We start from the raw sequence: 19200 nt of genomic DNA on the forward strand, positions 1-19200 counted from the left end.
AAGAGTTGCCATATGATCCATCAATCCCACTCCTGGCCATATATCCAGAGAAAACTCTAATTCAAAAAGATACATGCACCCCAGTGTTCATAGCAGCACTATTTACAATAGCCAAGACATGGAAGCAACCTAAATGTCCATCGACAGATGAACAGATAAAGAAGATGCAGTATATATATACTATGGAATACTACTCAGCCATAAAAAGGAATGAAATAATGCCATTTGCAGCAACATGGATGGCCCTAGAGATTATCATACTAAGTGAAGTAAGTCGGAAAGAGAAAGACAAATGTCATATGATAATCACTTATATGTGGAATCTAAAATATGATACAAATGAACTTATTTAACAAAACAGAAACAGACTCACAGACATAGAAAACAAACTTATGATTACCAAAGGGGACAAAGGGGGGTAGGGATAAATTAGGAGTTTGGTGTTAGCAGATACAAACTACTATATATAAAATAGATAAACAACACTGTATAGCACTACTATACTGTTCCCTACTGTAGGGAATGATATTCAATATCCTGTAATAAACCATAATGGAAAAGAATATGGAAAAGAATATATATGCATGTATAACTGAATCACTTTGCTGTACAGCAGAAACTAACACGACTTTGGGACTTCCCTGGTGGTGCAGTGGTTAAGAATCCACCTGTCAGGGCTTCCCTGGTGGCGCAGTGGTTGAGAATCCGCCTGCCAATGCAGGGGACACGGGTTCGAGCCCTGGTCTGGGAAGATCCCACATGCCGCGGAGCGGCTGGGCCCGTGAGCCACAATTGCTGAGCCTGCGCGTCTGGAGCCTGTGCTCCGCAACAAGAGAGGCCGCGATAGCGAGAGGCCCGCGCACCGCGATGAAGAGTGGCCCCCGCTTGCCACAACTGGAGAAAGCCCTCACACAGAAACGAAGACCCAACACAGCCATAAATAAAATAAATAAAAAAAAAAAAAAAAAAAAGAATCCACCTGTCAATGCAGGGATTTGAGCCCTGGTCGGGAAGATCCCACATGCTGTGGAGCAACTAAGCCCATGTGCCACAACTACTGAGCCTGAGCTCTAGAGCCCACGAGCGACAACTACTGAGCCCACACACCTAGAGCCTGTGCTCTACAGCAAGAGAAGCCACAACAATGAGAAGCCACTTGCCGCAACTAGAGAAAGCCCGTGCACAGCAATGAAGACCCAATGCAGCCAAAAATAAATAAATAAATAAATTTATAAAAAAAAGAAACTAACATAACTTTATAAATCAACTGTACTTCAATAAAAAATATTCTCCACATCCTTGCCAACACGTGTTGTATTTTTTTTTTTAATACTAGCCATCCTAATGGGTGTGAGGTATCTCATTATAGTTTTGATTTGTGTTTCACTAATGATTAGTGAGGTTGAGCATCTTTCATATGCTTGTTGGCCAGTTGTATATGTTCTTTGGAGAAATGTCTATTCAATTCCTTTGCCCATTTCCAAATCTGGTTGTTTTTGTTGTTGTTGTTGAGTTTTGGGAGTTTTCTATATATTCTGTATGTTAATCCCTTATCACATGTATGATTTGCTAATATTTTCTCCCATTCTGTGGTTTGCCTTTTTAGTCTGTGGATAGTGTCCTCTGACACTTTTAATTTTCATGAAGTTCAGCTTGTCTATTTTTTCTTGTACCTTTGGTGTCATATCTAAGAAATCATTGCCAAATCCAATGTTGTGAAACTTCTGTGTTGTCTTCTAAGAGTTTATTGCTTTAGGTCTTACATTTATGTCCTTGATCCATTTTTAGCTAACTTCATTTTTTGCATATGGATATCTAATTTTCCCAGCACATTTGTTGAAAAGACTGTCTTTTCCGCATTGAATAGTCTTGGATCCCGTGTTAAAAATCATTTTACCATATATGAAAGGATTTATTTCTGGGTTTTCTATTCTATTCCAGTAGTCTATATGTCTGTCTTTATGCCAATACTACCCTGTTTTGATTACTGTAGCTTTATAGTAGGTTTTGAAATCAGAGTGTGAATCCTCCAACTTTGTTCTTCTTTTTCAAGATTGTCTTGGTTATTTGGGGTTCCTTGAGATTCCATATGAATTTTAGGATGGGTTTTTCTATCTCTGAAAAAGAAGTCATTGAAATTTTTTAGGATTGCATTGAATCTGTAGATCACTTTGGGTAATATTGACATTTTAACAATACGAAGTCTTCCAATCCATGAATATGGGATGTGTTTTTATTTATTTATATCTCTTAAATTTCTTTCAGCAGTGTTTTGTATGTTTCACTGTACAAGTCTTTCACCTCCTTGGTTAAATCGATTTCTAAGCATTTTATTCTCTTTGATGCTACTGTAAATGGAATTGCTTTTATGATTTTCTTTTCAGATTGCACATTGCGTATAGAAATGCAACTGATTTTCTGCATTGACTTAGTATCCTGCTACTTTGCTGAATTAGTTTATTAGTTCTAACAGGGTTTTTTGGTGGGAGCTTTAGGATTTTCAACTTATAAGATTATTTGCAAAGAGAGATAATGGTACTTCTTCCTTTCCAACTTAGATGCCTTTTATTTTTTTTCTTGCCAAATTGCTCTGCCTAGAACTTCTAGTACTATGTTGAGTAGACGTGGTGAAAGTGGGCATCCTTGCCTTACTCTTACAGGAAAAGCTCTTAGTCTCTTACCATTGAGTATTATGTTTGCTGTGGGTTTTTCATATATGGCTTTTGTTATGTGTAAATACTTTCCTTCTATTCCCATTTTCTTAAGTGTTTCTATTATGAAAGCATGTTTGAACTTTGTCTAATGCTTTTATGTTTTTTGTTTATTTTTGCATCAATTAAGATGATAGTGTGGTTTTTCTCCCTTCATTCTGTTGATGTGGCTTATTGATTGATTTTGTATGTTGAATGATCCTTGCATTCCGTGAGTAAATCCTTTGTGGTCTTAGTGTATAATTCTTTCAGTATGCTGCTGAATTCTGTTTGCTAGTGTTTTGTTGAGGATTTTTGCATCAGTGTTCATAAGCAATTCCACTTCCAGGTCTGTGGTTTTTTCATAGTGTCTTTTTTTGTCTTTTGTATCAGGGTAATGCTGGCCTCAGAATGAGTTAGGAAGTATCCCTCCTGTTCAATGTTTTGGAAAACTTTGAGAAAGATTGGTATTAGTTCTTCTTTACATGTTTGGGAGCATTCACCAGTGAATCCATCAGGTCCATGGCTTTTCTTTGTTGGTAGATTTTTGATTCCTGATTCAGTCCCCTTACTAGTTGTAGGTCTGTTCAGATTTTCTATTTCTTAATGATGTAATCTTGGTAGGTTTTGTGTTTCTAGGAAATTTTCCATTTCATCTAGGTTATCCAATTTTTTGGCATACAAGTTTTCATAATACCTTTATAATCTTTTTTATTTCTGCAGAATTAGTAATGTCACCACTTTCATTTCCAATTTTAGTAATCTGAGTCTTTTTTTCTTAGTCCACTAGCTAAAAGTTAGTCAATTTTGTTGATTATTTTGAGGAATCAACTTTTTGGTTTCATCGATTTTTCTCTATTGTTTTTCTAATCTGTATTTCAGTTATTTTAACAGCAGGGAAGGGTCAGGGGAAGGGATAGTTAGGGAGTTTGGGATTGACATGTACACACTGCTATATTTAAAATGGATAACCAACAAAGACCTACTGTATAGCACAGGGAGCTCTGCTCAGTATTATGTAGCAACCTACATGGGAAAAGAATTTGAAAAAGAATAGACACATGTATATGTATAACTGAATCACTTTGCTGTACACCTGAAACTATCAAAACATTGTTAATCAACTATACTCCAATATAAAATAAAAAGTTAAAAAACATATTTTTCCCTAGAAAAAAATCTAGTTGAAATTAGATTCTGGTCCTAATTATATCACCTGCTGAATTCTGTGATCTTGGGCAAAACTCCAGACCTGGAACTAGTGTATTTCAGTTATTTCTGTTCCATCTTTATTTGTCTTTCCTTTCCTTTTCTTTTCCTTCCTTTCCCTCCTTCTATTTAGTTTGTTCTTTTTCTAGTTTCTTACATTGTAAAGTTAGGTTATTGATTTGAGATCTTTCTTGTTTGTTTGTTTTTGTTTTTTTGTTTTTTGTTTCTGGCTGCATGGCATGTGGGATCTTAGTTCCAGTGGAAGCTTGGAGTCTTAACCACTGGACTGCCAGGGAAGTCCATTTTTCTTGTTTTTTATTTTTTTAAATATTTATTTATTTATTTTTGGCTGCGTCGGGTCTTAGTTGTGGCACGTGGGCTCTTCATTGTGGTGCACAGGCGTCTCTCTAGCTGTGGCATGCAGGCTCTAGAGCACGCAGGCTCAGTAGTTGCGGCTCGTGGGCTCTCTAGTTGCAGTGCATGGACTTAGTTGCCCCACAGCATGTGGGATCTTAGTTCCCCGACCAGGGATCGAACCTGTGTCTCTTGCATTGGAAGGCAGATTCTTAACCCCTGGACCACCAGGGAAGTCCCTCCTTGTTTTTTTAATGTAAGCATTTATAGCTATAAATTTCCCCCTTTGTACCATTTTTGGGGAGTCCCATAAGTGTTGGTTATTGTGTTTTCATTTTCATTTGGCTGTAAGTATTTTCTAATTTGCCTTCTGATTTCTTCTTTGATTCATTAATTGCTTAAAAGTATGTTGTTTAGTTTCTACAATTTTGTGAATTTTCCAGTTTTCTTTATGTTATTGATTTCTAACTTCATCCCATTTTGGTCAGAGAAGATACATTGTATGATATCTTTTAAATCTATTGAGACTTAATTAGTGGCCTAACATATGGTCCATCCTGGAAAATTTCCCATGTGCACTTGAAAAGAATGCATATGCTGTTGTTGTTGGGTGGAGTGTTCTATTAGATCTGGTTAGTTTATTGTGTTTAAATCCTTGATTTCCTTACTTACCCTCTATCTGGTTGTTCTATTATTGTGAGAGGGGTATTGAAGTCTCCAACTATTATTATAGAACTGTCTATTTTGTCCTTCAATTCTGTCAGTTTTGCTTCATATATTTGATCTGTCATTAGGTGCATAAATTTTTTAAAAATTATTTATTTAATTATTTGGGTCTGCTGGACCTTTGTTGCAGCATGTGGGATCTTTGTTGCAATGTGCAGGATCTTCATTGAAACGTGTGGGATCTTTAGTTGCAGCATGTGAGATCTTTAGTTGCAGCATGTGTGTAGTTGCGGCATGCAAGATCTAGTTCCCTGACCAGGGATTGAACCTGGGCCCCCTGCACTGGTAGCGCAGAGTCTTAACCACTGGACCACCAGGGAAGTCCCATAAATTTTTATAATTGTTATATCTTTTCGCTGTATTGAACATTTTATTAACATATAATGTCCTTCTTTGCTTCTTGTAAACTTGTTTTATTTAAAGTCTATTTTGTCTGATATTTGTATAGCCAGTCCTGCTCTCTTTTGTTTACTATTTGCACGGAATATCTTTTTCCATCTTTTCACTTTCAACCTGTTTGTGTCTTTGAATTTCAAGTGAGTCCCTTGTATATTTGGGCCATGTGTTTTTTTCCAATCTTCCAATCTGTCTTTTCATTGGAGAATTTAATCTACTTACATTTAAAGTAATTACTGATAAGGAGGGACTTACTTCTGTCATTGTGTTATTTGTTTTCTATAGGCCCTAAGCCTTTTTGTCCCTCATTTCCTGAATTCCTGTCTTTTGTTCTTTAGTCAACTTTTGGTAGCGAAATGTTTAAATTCCTTTCTCATTTCCTTTTGTGTATATACTTTAGCTAGTTTCTTTGTGACTACCATGGGGATTATATTTAACATCATAAAGTTATAACACTCTAACTTGAATTTGTACAAGTTTAACCTCAATAACATGCAAAATCTCTGTTTTTTAAAAAATTAATTTATTTTTTATTTTATTTATTTTTGGCTGTGTTGGGTCTTCGTTGCTGCTTGTGGGCTTTCTCTAGTTGTGGCGAGTGGAAGTTACTCTTCTTTGCGGTGTGCAGGCTTCTCACGGCAGTGGCTTCTCTTGTTGCCGAGCACGGGCTCTAGAGTGCAGGCTCAGTAGTCATGGTGCATGGGCTTTGTTGCTCTGCAGCATGTGGGATCTTCCCAGACCAGGGCTTGAACCCATGTCCCCTGCATTGGCAGGTGGATTCTTAACCACTGCGCCACCAGGGAAGTCCAAAATCTCTTTTCTTTTACAGCTCTGTCCCTACCTCTTTTGGTTGTTGTCACAAAATGACATCTGTGTACATTGTGTGCCTGAAACAAAAAGCTAATAATTCTTTTAAATGCATTAGTCTCTTAAATCTTGTAGAAAACAAGAAGTGCAGTTGCAAACCACTGTTACAATAATACTGGGTTTTATAATTGCCTATATATTTACTTATATTGTGATCTTTATTTATCCATATGGCTTTGAGTTACTGTCTAGTGTCTTTTCATTTCACTTTGCAGGACTCTCTTGAGCATTTCTTGAGCAGGCCAGGTCTAGTGGTCACAAACTTCCTCAGCTTTTGTTTATCTGGGAATGTCATGATTTGTCCCTCCCTTTTTTTTGTTTTCTCTTTTTTTTGCTGGGCTGCACAGCTTGCAGGATCTCAGTTCCCCGACCAGGGATTGAACCTGGGCCATGGTAGTGAAAGCCCAGAATCCTAACCACTAGGCCACCAAGGAACTCCCTCTCCCTCCCTTTCGAAGGACCATTTTTGTGGATATAGGATTCTTCACTGACAGTTTTTTTTTTTCTTTCTTTCTTTTAGCACTTTGAGTATATTGGCCCACTGTCTTCTTTGGCTCCAATTCTTCTTTTTTTTAAAAATTTATTTTATTATTATTTTTTATTTTATTTTTTAATTTTTGGCTGCATTGGGTCTTTGTTGCTGCATGCAGGCTTTCTCTAGTTGCGGCAAGCAGGGGCTACTCTTTGTTGCAATGCTCAGGCTTCTCATTGTGGTGGCTTCTCTTGTTGTGGAGCACAGGCTCTAGGCACGTAGGCTTCATTAGTTGCAGCACACGGGCTCAGTAATTGTGGCTCATGGGCTCTAGAGCACAGGCTCAGTAGTTGTGGCGCATGGGGCTCAGTTGCTCTGTGGCATGTGGGATCTTCCCAGACCAGGGCTCGAACCCGTGTCCCCTGCATTGGCAGGTGGATTCTTAGCCACTGTGCCACCAGGGAAGCCCGTTGGCTTTTCTGATGAGAAATATGCAGATAATCTTTTTGAGAATCCCATGTATTTATTTGCATCTCTTTTGCAGTTTTCAGGATTCACTTTGTCTTTTGAAAGTTTGTTATAATGTGTCTCTGTGTGGGTCTTCTTTGAGTTCATCTTACTTGGAGTTCATTGAGCTTCGTGGACACTTATATTCATGTCTTTCATCAAATTTGTGAAGCTTTCAGTCATTATTTCTCCAAATATTCTCTTGGCTGTTTTGTCTCCCTCTTCTCCTTCTGGGACTCCCACAGTATATATGATATCCACTTGATGGTATCTCACAGGTCCCTTGGGCTATGTTCACTTTTCTTCATACTTTTTTCTTTCTGTTCCTCAGCCTTGATAACTTCCTTTGTCCTGTCTTCAAGTTCACAAGTTTTTTCTTCTGCCTGTTCAAATCTGCCTTTGAATTGCTCTAGTGAATTTTTCATTTTGGTTATTTTACTTACAGCTCCAGAATTTCTTCTTGGTTCCTTTTTAGGTTTTCTATCTCTCTATTGATATTTCCATTTTATTCACACATCATTTTCTCGACTTTCTCCCATCTTCCTTTAGTTCTTTGAGCATCTTTAAGACAGTTGTTTTAAAGTCTTTGTCTAGTATATTTGCCATTATGTCTTTCTTAGAGATAGTTTCTGTTGAGTTCTTTTTTCTTCTTTGAATGGGTCATACTTTCCAGTTTCTTTTTATGCATTGCAATTTTTTTGTTGTTGAACACTGGACATTTGAATCTAATAATGTGGTAACTCTGGAAATCAGATTCTCTCCCTTCCTCAGGGCTGTTTTTTGTTTTTGATTTTCTTTATTGTGTGTATGGGTTTTTTTAAAAATTGATGTAGCCTGTCTCTGTGCTGAGGATCAGCCTGAGGTATACATTTAATGTCTTCTTAGGTCTTTTCTGAGCCTTTCCTTGGGCATGCATAGTAACTTTCTAATTTTCCCCATATATGCAGTTGTTTTTGAGCATCCTAGTTTTCTAGTTGTTTTTGAATGTCTGGCTCCTAAAAGGGGAAAAATGAAGGGAGTGAAAGTGGTGCTAACCTTCTGTATCTCTTGGAAGTCACTTCATCAGATGGGGTGGGGTTGCAACAATGGGGGGAGGTGCAACAAAAATGGCTGCCCACTTCTCTTTCTGCACCTCTGTGGTCAGAAGCAGCAATCAGCAATCATAAAAGATCTCCAGGAATTCCCTGGTGGTCCAGTGGTTAGGACTCTGTGCTTTCTCTGCCAAGGGCCCAGGTTAAATCCCTGGTCAGGGAAGTAAGCTGCATGGCGTGGCCAAAAGAAAAAAAAACAAAAAAGAAAAAAAAAATGATCTCCAACATTCAGAGGACAGGGTCCTTTTACCCACCCTAGCTCCGCTCCCACTAGGTCCATTATACTATTTTTTTCCTTTTGTTCATATTTGAAATTTTTAAAACAAAAAGAGTTTTTTTAAATTTTTAAATTAATTTTTGAAAAACAGACACAAGAAACACATTAGTCAAATATAAAAAAAGGGTATTTTAAGAATCTTCATTTGAACATCCATCTGAAAAAACAAAAGACAAAAATTGGACTTTGAATGATGGACTGACTGGACATTTGATGATTTTAAGGAATTATTATTCATTTTACTTTTTAGGTCTCATAATAGTCCTGGGCTTTTGTTAAAAAAAAATCCTTATCTTGAAGATATACAAACTGAATTATTTATAGGTGATGTTATATGAAGTTTGGGGTTTGAGTAAAATAATCCAGTGTAAGCAGAGTGTGGAGAGTATAGAGGAAGCAAGAGTGTCTATATGTCAATAATTATTGAAGATGAATAATGGGATTATTATATTTTCTTCTATATAGATAGAAAATTTTCATTAAAATGGGGTAGAAATATTCATTTAGATGTACATGTGTGTGAATTTATAAATCTATCTATCTATCTATCTATCTATCTATCTATCTATCTCTTTATTTCCTATTGCATACCTGACCTTCCAACTTGGATAGATTTCCTTCTGTCTGAAAGTACCTCTTAGGTCTGATAGTGATAGATTCTCTCAGTTTTTATATGTCTGCAAGTATCTTCATCTTGCCTCCTTTTCTGACATATATTTTTGCTATATCTTGAATTTGAAGCTGCAGTCATTTTCTTTTAGCCCATTGAAGGTGTCATTCTGTGGTCTTCTGGTTCCTGCTGTTTCTGTTGAGAAGTCAGCTTTCAACCTCATTCTTGCTCCTTTGAAGGCAAGCTGACTTTTTTCCTCAAATTCTTCTAAGATTTAAAAATACTTGTCTTTGCTTTTCTGATGTTTTACCATAATGTAGCTAGGTGTATAATTAATTTTATTTATCCTGCTTGGAATTTATAAGACTTCATTATTTGAAAAACATTCTCAGTCATTATTTTTAAAATATTGCTTCAACCTCATTACCTCTTTCCCCTCTTTGACTCCAACTGAAGGCATATTTGATCTACTCAGTGTATCCTCTGTCTCTCCTACTCTCCCTTCTGCATATTTTATTCTTTTGTCTCTTCATGTTTAATTCAAATATTTTCTTCTGAGCTATCTACCAGCTCACTAATTCTCTCTTCATTTTTGTCTAATTGACTATGAAAACCATCCATGGGGTTATTAATTATTGTACTTTTCTACTTCAAATTTTTTTCCAATCTGCTGTGCCATTTTTTTTTTTTTTTGTAGTTTTGTAGTTTTTGAAGTTTTCTCAGTCATTTATCTCCTTGAACATAGTAAGCATGGTTATTTTTTAGTCTGTGTCTATTGATTCCAATATCTGGAATCTCTGGGGGTGTTTCTTTTTTCTTTTCTCTCTTTTTTTTGTAACCATGCCTGACTGGCTTGTTTTATTAGAGAAGAGTATGTGGAGTTAACAACGTGAAGACAGTTGGTACTGATCTCGGAGAGACAGCAGTGAGTGGTGCTGAAGAGAGATCTTAATTCCCTGCCCAGGGATTGAACCTGGGTAGCCTGGATGAAAACCAGGAATCCTAGCCAGTAGCCCACCAGAGGCTAGAGGCTAGAAGCAAAGTTCCCCTGGCTCTTACCCCATTGAAAGGAAGAATGTTTCAGGGAGGCACAAACTCTAAGAACAGGTACAAAGTTTATTATTAGAGACACAGCACAACAAGTGGGAGAGCACACAGAGAAACAGTTTGTTTATTTAAGACAGAAGCAGGCAGAAATACACACCCAGAGAGAAAGGGTATGGGCGTCCTTCCTAATGAGGAGCGCAGGAAAGAGGTGATTCAGATCACTTATATAGGGCAGTTCTTCCGGGTCTTTGTTTACCTTTGGCCAATTGTTTCTTTTTTCACACCTGACTGGTCCTAGGACCCTTCCCAACTTGCGTGCACAACTTTTTGCTAAGATGGATTCCATTGCAGAGGCCTGTGGCTGTATGTCCACACTTATTATGGGGTGGCACCCTCTCCCTTTTTGACCCCCAAGGAGCCTTTCTGCGCATGTGCAGACGGGGAAGTTTTCCTTGACTTCAGGAGTGGTCATCTTATCTCTTTACTTCAGCAGAGCTCAGCTTCTGCACTAGCTTTGTCCTTGGAGTGTCTGGGTGAGAACAAAACTTCAATTTTACTCCACTTGACAAACACCAGCTGTCCAGCCCAGGGGCCCATCTATCTCCTACCTCAGTATCTGAGGTTGGGAAAAACATCCTCCCCTCCCCATACATGCCCACTGCTACAAATAAAAAATAACCAACTATGAGGGAGCAGCCGAGACAGTGACTGGGGTTCAGGGGAAGGAGAAATGGAAGTGAAGGGCAGCAGAAGAGACCATGCATAGGCTGGGAGGGCCCAGAGGCAGCAGCTGCATGAATAACATGAGTACAAGTCTCTGTATCTTCCACATAGGTCTGTATAAGTACAGAGAGATAAGTTGTCACTTTCCCCCACCTTCTCTCCCTCCTGCTTCATGCTGCTTGCTGCAATCCCAGCTCCTTTTTCCACATGAGGGTGAAAGGAAGGGGAATGACGAGTACGTCATCACTAAATTGCAATCAGTCTCATATCCATGATCTGGATCTTCCATGCTATTACAAGATTCTTCAATGTTCACTGAGTGCCTAGGGGTAATTCTTTTTTAAAAAAATTTTGTTGAAGCATAGTTGATTTAAAATGTTGTGTTAGGGCTTCCCTGGTGGTGCAGTGGTTAAGAATCCGCCTGCCAATGCAGGGGACACGGGTTCGAGCCCTGGTCCGGGAAGATCCCACATGCTGCGGAGCAACTAAGCCCGTGCGCCACAACTACTGAGACTGCGCTCTAGAGCCCGTGAGCCGCAACTACTGAGCCCACGTGCCACAACTACTGAAGCCCGCGCGCCTAGAGCGTGTGCTCCGCAACAACAGAAGCCACTGCAATGAGAAGCCCGTGCACCGCAACGAAGAGTAGCACCCGCTCGCCACAACTAGAGAAAGCCCGTGCGCAGCAACAAAGACCCAACGTAGCCAATAAGTAAATAAATAAATAAATAAATTCTTAAAAAAAAAAAAAAAAAAAACTTCTGGGCCCAGGCCCCAGACTTTCTAAAAAAAAAAAAAAATTAAAAAAAAAAAATTAAATGTTGTGTTAATGTCTTATGTACAGCAAAGTGACTCAGTTATACGTATGTTACCGACCAGGGTTCTTGGCCTCCTTAATCAATAGAAATTGATTAGAGGACAGACAAGAAATTCAGGTAAGGCTTTATTGGGGCCCCTGCTGCAGCAGGGGGGAGGGAGAACAAGTAACAGTTTCCCTTGCTAGCTCCCTCCCTCAAGGTGGTGTGAGCTGATTCCTTATATGGAGTGAAGGTAGGGGTATGTCCAGGGTTCGGGCTGGAGGGGTGGCTTAGGAGGTTTGCCCACCCCTTAGGTGGTGTTGTGTGCTGGCGGCATGCACAGTACCCTGCTTTTGCTCCGGTCTCTTTAGAAGTGGCAGTTGGGCTTTTTGGTCTCTTTGTATCTTGTTGTCCAGAATTTGCCCCAACTGCGCATGCACACAGTTATTTTTAGTCCCTTATAGTTTCTTTGTATTTTGTTGCTCAAGGTGATGTTTGACCAGGTGCAAGCACTGCAGCACTGTGGCGCTGCAGCAAAGGGTCCCAGGTCCCAGCCTGTCTCATTTCCCCCAAGAGACTCTACACCTTTATTCTTAAGGGGTAAGGGGCTGAAGGTCTCTTCTTCTGAAACTCTTCCTCCTGGATGGGCTGCACACCCTAGCCTACGCTAGAGATGTAGAAGTCCCTTGCTGACTGTTTCAAGGACTTGTAGGGACCTGGGCCACTCTCCGCTGGAATGGGTTGAATGCCTTGAGCCATCATGAGCCTTACTTAAGATTGTTGGAGCCTAGAAGACACAACCTTAACCAGAAGGTTAAACAAACAAGGGCTAAAAAGGGGAAGAACAACAATAGCCATTAAAGGGCCTAGAAAGGGAAGGAACCAGGTTCACTTTGGGAGGGCTTCCTTAACTGTTGACCAGATAGCTGAGGCGGTATCACCCCTGCCAAAATTGTGAAGCCACTTTGCTCGGGCATATATTTCCTTAATATTAACTTCTGCCTGTCCTGTCGCATTGATCCAGGTGCAGCAGAAAGTATTAGTTATCACACAGACTATCTGTCAATGGTGCCTGTCTTTTGAATAGATATCTCAGATCTTCCACTGGCTCACAGGTGTATTGTTCTTCTGTTGTGACCTGGGGGGCTTCTGGAGGTAAAAACTTTAGTGTGGACAAATGTACCCAACTAGATATCCTTTGAGTTTGACAGCAGTGGGAGTGGCTAAAATTACTTTATAGGAGACCTTCCATTTTGGCAATAGTTGGTCTTCAGGGATCCAACTTTCCAGGTTTTATGAACTTGGTCCCTGGGGTTTATTTGTGAAGGAACTGCTCCTTCCTCTGTATTTTTAGTGGGAGCTGGCAGTGCTTTGTGTGCATAGTCCTGGATTGCCTTCTGAACTTGTCCTAGATTAATAATATATCTCAGGGCCTGGTTTACTTCCTCATCCAGTACAATGTCAGTAGTAAGAAAAGGCCTCCCATATGTCATTTCAAATGGCTTAAGCCTCAGACCACTCCTGGGGGCTATACGGACCCTGAGGGGTGCAGTAGGAAGCAAGCTGGTCCAGGGTTCATGAGCGTCTTGGCACAGCTTTGCTAAGGTTTTCTTTAAAGTATGGTTCATTTTCTCTACCTTCCCTGAAGACTGGGGGTGCCAAGAGGTGTGTAGCTTGTAATCTATCCCTAGGGCCATTGTGAACCCCTGTGTGATTATGGTTATAAAGGGCCTGTTATCACTCTGCAGGGACTTTGGAAGTCCAAACCAAGGAATTATTTCTTTTAAAAGGGACATACAGACTTCCATAGTCTTTTCAGATCAGGTAGGGTAAGGCTTCAACCCATCCTGTGAAAGTATCAACAAACACCAGAAGATATTTATATCCTCATCATGGGGGCATTGGGTGAAATCTAACTGCCAGTCTCCCCCCGGGTATGTCCCTTGGCATTGAATTGGCCTGAGTAACGAAGGGGGGATTGGATGGGTCTGTGGGTTATTACAGGCACATAAATCACAGGTAAGTGTTACTTGTTTTACTGCTCTTTTAAGCCCCTTCCCTGAAAAAGCCTTTTGCATCAAGTCCCATAGTGCGTCCTCCCATAGTCGGTGGCATCATGTAAGCTCTTAGTGAGTTTCCACTGTTGGGCCTCAGGGATTAGAACCTTATCCTCCTTTTTATACCTTTTGCCTCCTTTTTATACCTTTTGCTTCCTTTCTCATAGTCCCATTTCTCAGCATCTTCTTGTTCCTGTGGGGAATACTGGGGAAGGCTAGGGAGTTCAGGGGGCCATAATTTGTTCAGGTTCCTGAAATCAAGCTGCCTGTTTTGCAATTTGATCAGCTTTGCTGTTCCCTTGGCTCACAAAATATCCGCCCCTCTGATGGACCCTACAGTGGGCTACTGCTACCTGGGTCGGGAGCTGCACTGCTTCTAAAAGAGCCAGAATCAAATCTTTATGTTTTATGGGGGAATTTCTAGGGGTTAACATTCCCCTTTCTTTCCAAATGGCAGCATGAACCTGTAGCACATGGAACCCATAATTAGAATCAGTAAAAATATTTAATTTCTTATCCTTCCCTAATTGCAAAGCTCTCATTAATGCAATTAGTTCAACCTTCTGGGCTGACGTCTGGGGTGGCAGGGCCTTGGCTTCTATAATTTCATCTAGACTAACTATGGCATACCCCGCCTTTCGGGTTCCCATTTCTACAAAACTGCTCCCATCAGTAAACCATTCGACCTCAGGGCTGTCAAGAGGCTCATCTAGAAGATCAGACCTGCTGGAGTAAGTTTGTTCTATGATCTCAATACATGGATGCACTGAGTCTCCACTCTCGACCACTGGAAACAGAGTTGACGGGTTCAGGGTTTGGCATACCTTTAAGGGAATGTCAGGGGTATCCATTAGGAGGGCCTGATATCTTGTTAACCTTCTGCCAGTCAACCAATGATGTCCCTTGACTTCCAGCACAGATTGTACCTCATGAGGGGTTAACACATCTAAGTGTTGTCCCAGGATGAGTTTGGAAGCCTCGTTAACCCACAGGGCTGTGGCTGCTACTGCCCACAGGCAGCTTGGCCATCCCAGGGCCACTGAATCCAGTTGTTGTGAAAAGTAAGCCACTGGTCTTTGATCCCGTCCCAGCTTTTGGGTCAGGACTCCTAGTGCTGTCCCTGACCTCTTGTGAACGTATAGGGTGAAGGGCTTGTCCAGATTTGGAAGCCCCAGTGCTGGTGCTCTGCTCAACTCAGGCTTTTGAGTCTCAAAGGCCTGCTGGTAGTCCTTATTCCATTGAAGGGGTTCCCTTTCTTCTCCCTTTAGAGCCTCATATAGGGGTTTGGCTATAAGGCCATAATTTGGAATCCAGATACGACAGAACCCAGCCATCCTGAGAAAGCCTCAGAGTTGCCTCTGTGGTTGGAGATGGTAATGCACTAATTGCTGTTTTTCGATCTGTGGCCAGGGCTCATGCCCCTGGGCTCAAAAGAAATCCTAAATATTGAATCTGTTGCTGTGAGATCTGGGCCCTGGTTGAAGAGACTTTACATTCCCTTTTTGCCAGAAAATTTGGAACCCTAACGGTATTTTGATCTGAATCTTGTTTGGTCTCACTACTTATCAATAAATCACGTCAACATATTGTAGCAGAGTTCCCTTCTCAAGGCCCAGTTTCCTCAGTTCCCTTGCCTAACATGTTTCCCAAAAGATGGGGGCTGTCCTGAAAACCCTGAGGAAGCACTGTCCAGGTATACTGGGTAGCCTCCAGGATGTCAGCATCCATCCAATTCAAAGGCAAAAAGGATGTAGGGGAATACAGAAAAACGCATCTGTGAGGTCCAAAACAGAAATACTGAGCGCTCCCCGGCACATGGGTGAGGGTGTATGGGTTTGGCACCAGTGGGTGAATAGGGATGGCTGCCTCATTCACTGCTCGTAAGTCTTGCACAAACGGATATTCCCCGTTAGGCTTCTGAATGGGGAGGATGGGGGTATTGCAAGGGGATTGGCAGGGCCTAATGAGTCAGTGTTTTAGGAATTTGCTGAGCAGCAGTTGGATTCCCCTCAGGGCTTCAGGCTTTAAAGGATATTATCTTTTCCAGGAGTATTTTTCCCAGGCCTTAAACTTTTTTTTATTGGGGGAACACGTTTTGCCCTCCCTGGCACCGATGTATTCCAAACTTCAGGATCTACTCATTCTCTAACACCTTGGGGGATGTTTTGGGGAGAATTATAATGACCAGCAGGTGGGTCATCTGGGGCTACTAATAGATGGCATTCTCTGAATTCTCTACCTCGTTGGACTTCACCCTGTCCTAAGAATATACTAGCTCCTAACTTATTTAGCACATCTCTCCCGAGGAGAGGGACAGGGCATTCTGGCATATACAAAAAGGAGTAAGTGATAATAATGGACCCGATTCTGCAGGCAAGGGGAGATGTAAATCGCCTTACTTTTGGCTGTCCATCAACTCCCAGCCCAGTACGCTCGGTTGGAGAGGGGGACAGCTGGCCAAGTCAGAACAGAGCAGGCGGCTCCAGTGTCTACAAGAAATTTAGTTCTTCTACCTTCCACATCAAGGGTCACCTGAGGCTCCGCTGGAGTAATGAGGATCGATCGAGTAGGATCTGGAGCCGGGCAGGTGCTCGGGCCCCGTCAGTCGGTGTGTGGGAATCTCTCATCAGAGAGATTCACAAGGAACTGGGGCCAGTCAGAGTTGCCCCTCAGGCATCCCATTAGAGGGCGCTCAGGACATTTCCCCCCCAGTGCCCCCCTTTCCGACAAAAGGCACACTGGTTCAGGCCCAGGCAGCTTCTTGGTGGTCTGTCCAGCCTTCTCGACCCTCCAGGGCCCCCTCGAGGTGGTGGGTGGATCAGAGGAACCAAAAGCTGCATTTTCTTTATTAGCCTCTTATCCTTATTGGCCTCCTCCGTTAAGTGTTAACTCTCGGTTGTTCTAGACCTTGAAGGCCTCCTCTACCAAGGTTGACAACGGGGTTTGGGGCCCAGCCTCAAGCTTTTGAAATTTTCTCTGGATATCAGGAGTACCCTGGGTGATAAAACGCATGGCCAAGAGTGTCCTTCCTTCTGAGGACTCAGGGTCTGTATTGGTGTTCTTCCTGAATGTGTCTGTCACCCAGCTCAGGAAGACTGCCAGGTTTTCATCTTTTTCCTGTGTAACCTCTCGGACCTTATCATAATTTACAGGCTTCACCCTACACCTTTTCATTCCTTCTGATAGGCAAGTGATATAATGTCTCATCCTACCCTGGCCTAGACGATCTTCATAGTCCCAGTGGGGATCATGTTCTGGGATTGTGTTCTCACCTGCCTGATAAATATGGTGGTGTAGACTGGTTGCCAGTAGGCCATCTCCATGTTCCCTGGCCTTCCTCGGTATATGCTCCTTTTCATCTGGGGTGTGACAGTGGGCCAGAATAACCGTGATGTCCTGCCAGGTGAGAGAGAATGTCAACCCCAACCTGATAAATTCATCCCTAAAATTGTCAGGGTTCTCTGAGAACCTGCCAAACATCTCCTTACAGATTCCTAAGTCTCCCACTGAGAAGGGGACATGCACTCTAGTCATCCCTCCGTGCTGAAGGGGGTAAAGGCCTTGTGGGGCAGAGGTGGGGGCTAACTTTGAACCTGATTCAGAGTGACAGGAAGTTCCACTACAGGTTACCCTGGAGGGACTAGTCTCTCCCTCCTGGGGCAATGGAAGATATAAAGGGACGTAGCGAGGTGGAGTTTGGGATTGGTCAGAGGGACCCAGAGAAGTAGGTGGCTCCGGGGAAGTAGGTGGGGCTTGATTTCCCCCCTGAGAGTTGGGGAAGGTTAGAATGGGGTCATCTAAAACATCAGGAGTGTTTTCTGATTCCCCAGGCTTTTGATGACAGGAGCTGCATAGAGCTGGTTTTTGGTAAAGGATCATGAACGCTTGAATGTAGGGAACCCCAGTCCATCTTCCCATCTTGTGACAGTAAAGATCCAATTGCAAGATGGTATTATAATTTAGAGACCTATTTTCAGGCCATTTTTCTCCATTCCCCAGCTTATATAAGGGCCAGGTAATGTTACGATAGAGTTTGTTTTTCCCTTTTCATCCCGTCAATTTTGAAAATTTTCCAATTTTTTTTTGGTGTATTTTTTAAATTTAATTTTATTTATTTTTTTATACAGCAGGTCCTTATTAGTTATCCATTTTATACATATTAGTGTATACATGTCAATCCCAATCTCCCAGTTCATCCCACCGCACCCCCCCGCCACTTGCCCCCCGTGGTGTCAATACATTAGTCCTCTACATCTGTGTCTCAATTTCTGCTCTGCAAACTGGTTCATCTGTACCATTTTTCTAGGTTCCACATATACATGTTAATATATATTTGTTTTTCTCTTTCTGACTTACTTCACTCTGTATGACAGTCTCTAGATCCATCCATGTCTCTGCAAATGACCCAATTTTGTTCCTTTTTTTGGCTGAGTAATATTCCATCTTATATATGTACCACTTCTTCTTTATCCATTCATCTGTCAATGGGCATTTAGGTTGCTTCCATGTCCTGGCTATTGTAAATAGTGCTGCAATGAACATTGGGGTGCATGTATCTTTTTGAATTATGGTTTTCTCTGGGTATATGCCCAGTAGTGGGATTGCTGAGTCATATGGTAATTCTATTTTTAGTTTTTTTAAGGAACCTCCATACTGTTCTCCATAGTGGCTCTATCAATTTACATTCCCACCAACAGTGCAAGAGGGTTCCCTTTTCCCCACACCCTCTCCAGCATTTGTTGTTTGTAGATTTTCTGATGATGCCCATTCTACCTGGTATGAGGTGATACCTCATTGTAGTTTTAATTTGCATTTCTCTAATAATTAGTGATGTTGAGCATATTTTCATGTGCTTCGTGGCCATCTGTATGTCTTCTTTGGAGAAATGTCTATTTAGGTCTTCTGCCCATTTTTGGATTGGGGTGTTTGTTTTTTTAATATTGAGCTGCATGAGCTGTTTATATATTTTGGAGATTAATCCTTTGTCCATTGATTCGTTTGCAAATATTTTCTCCCATTCTGAGGGTTGTCTTTTTGTCTTGTTTGTAGTTTCCTTTGCTGTGCAAAAGCTTTTAAGTTTCATTAGGTCCCATTTGTTTGTTTTTATTTCCATTACTCTAGGAGATGGATGAAAAAAGATCTTGCTGTGATTTATGTCAAAGTGTGTTCTTCCTATGTTTTCCTCTAAGAGTTTTATAGTGTCTGGTCTTACATTTAGGTCTCTAATCCATTTTGAGTTTGTTTTTGTGTATGGTGTTAGGGAGTGTTCTAATTTCATTCTTTTACATGTAGCTGTCCAGTTTTCCCAGCGCCGCTTATTGAAGAGACTGTCTTTTCTCCATTGTATATCCTTGCCTCCTTTGTCATAGATCAGTTG

General features: G+C 41.2%; 1 protein-coding gene and 1 non-coding gene across 7 annotated transcripts in view; one reads left to right on the plus strand and one right to left on the minus strand.

The window, feature by feature from the left end:
• LOC132359220 (taste receptor cell protein 1-like) overlaps positions 1-19200 on the plus strand; it is a 76147-nt gene that overhangs the window by 35970 nt on the left and 20977 nt on the right. The gene's annotated exons all lie outside the window — the stretch shown is intronic.
• On the minus strand, positions 5227-5299 carry TRNAG-ACC (transfer RNA glycine (anticodon ACC)). The gene has a single exon. It is a non-coding gene; the product is annotated as a tRNA-Gly (tRNA).

The sequence above is a fragment of the Balaenoptera ricei genome, chromosome 2 (genome assembly GCF_028023285.1).
Source record: "Balaenoptera ricei isolate mBalRic1 chromosome 2, mBalRic1.hap2, whole genome shotgun sequence".
Taxonomy (NCBI): domain Eukaryota; kingdom Metazoa; phylum Chordata; class Mammalia; order Artiodactyla; family Balaenopteridae; genus Balaenoptera; species Balaenoptera ricei.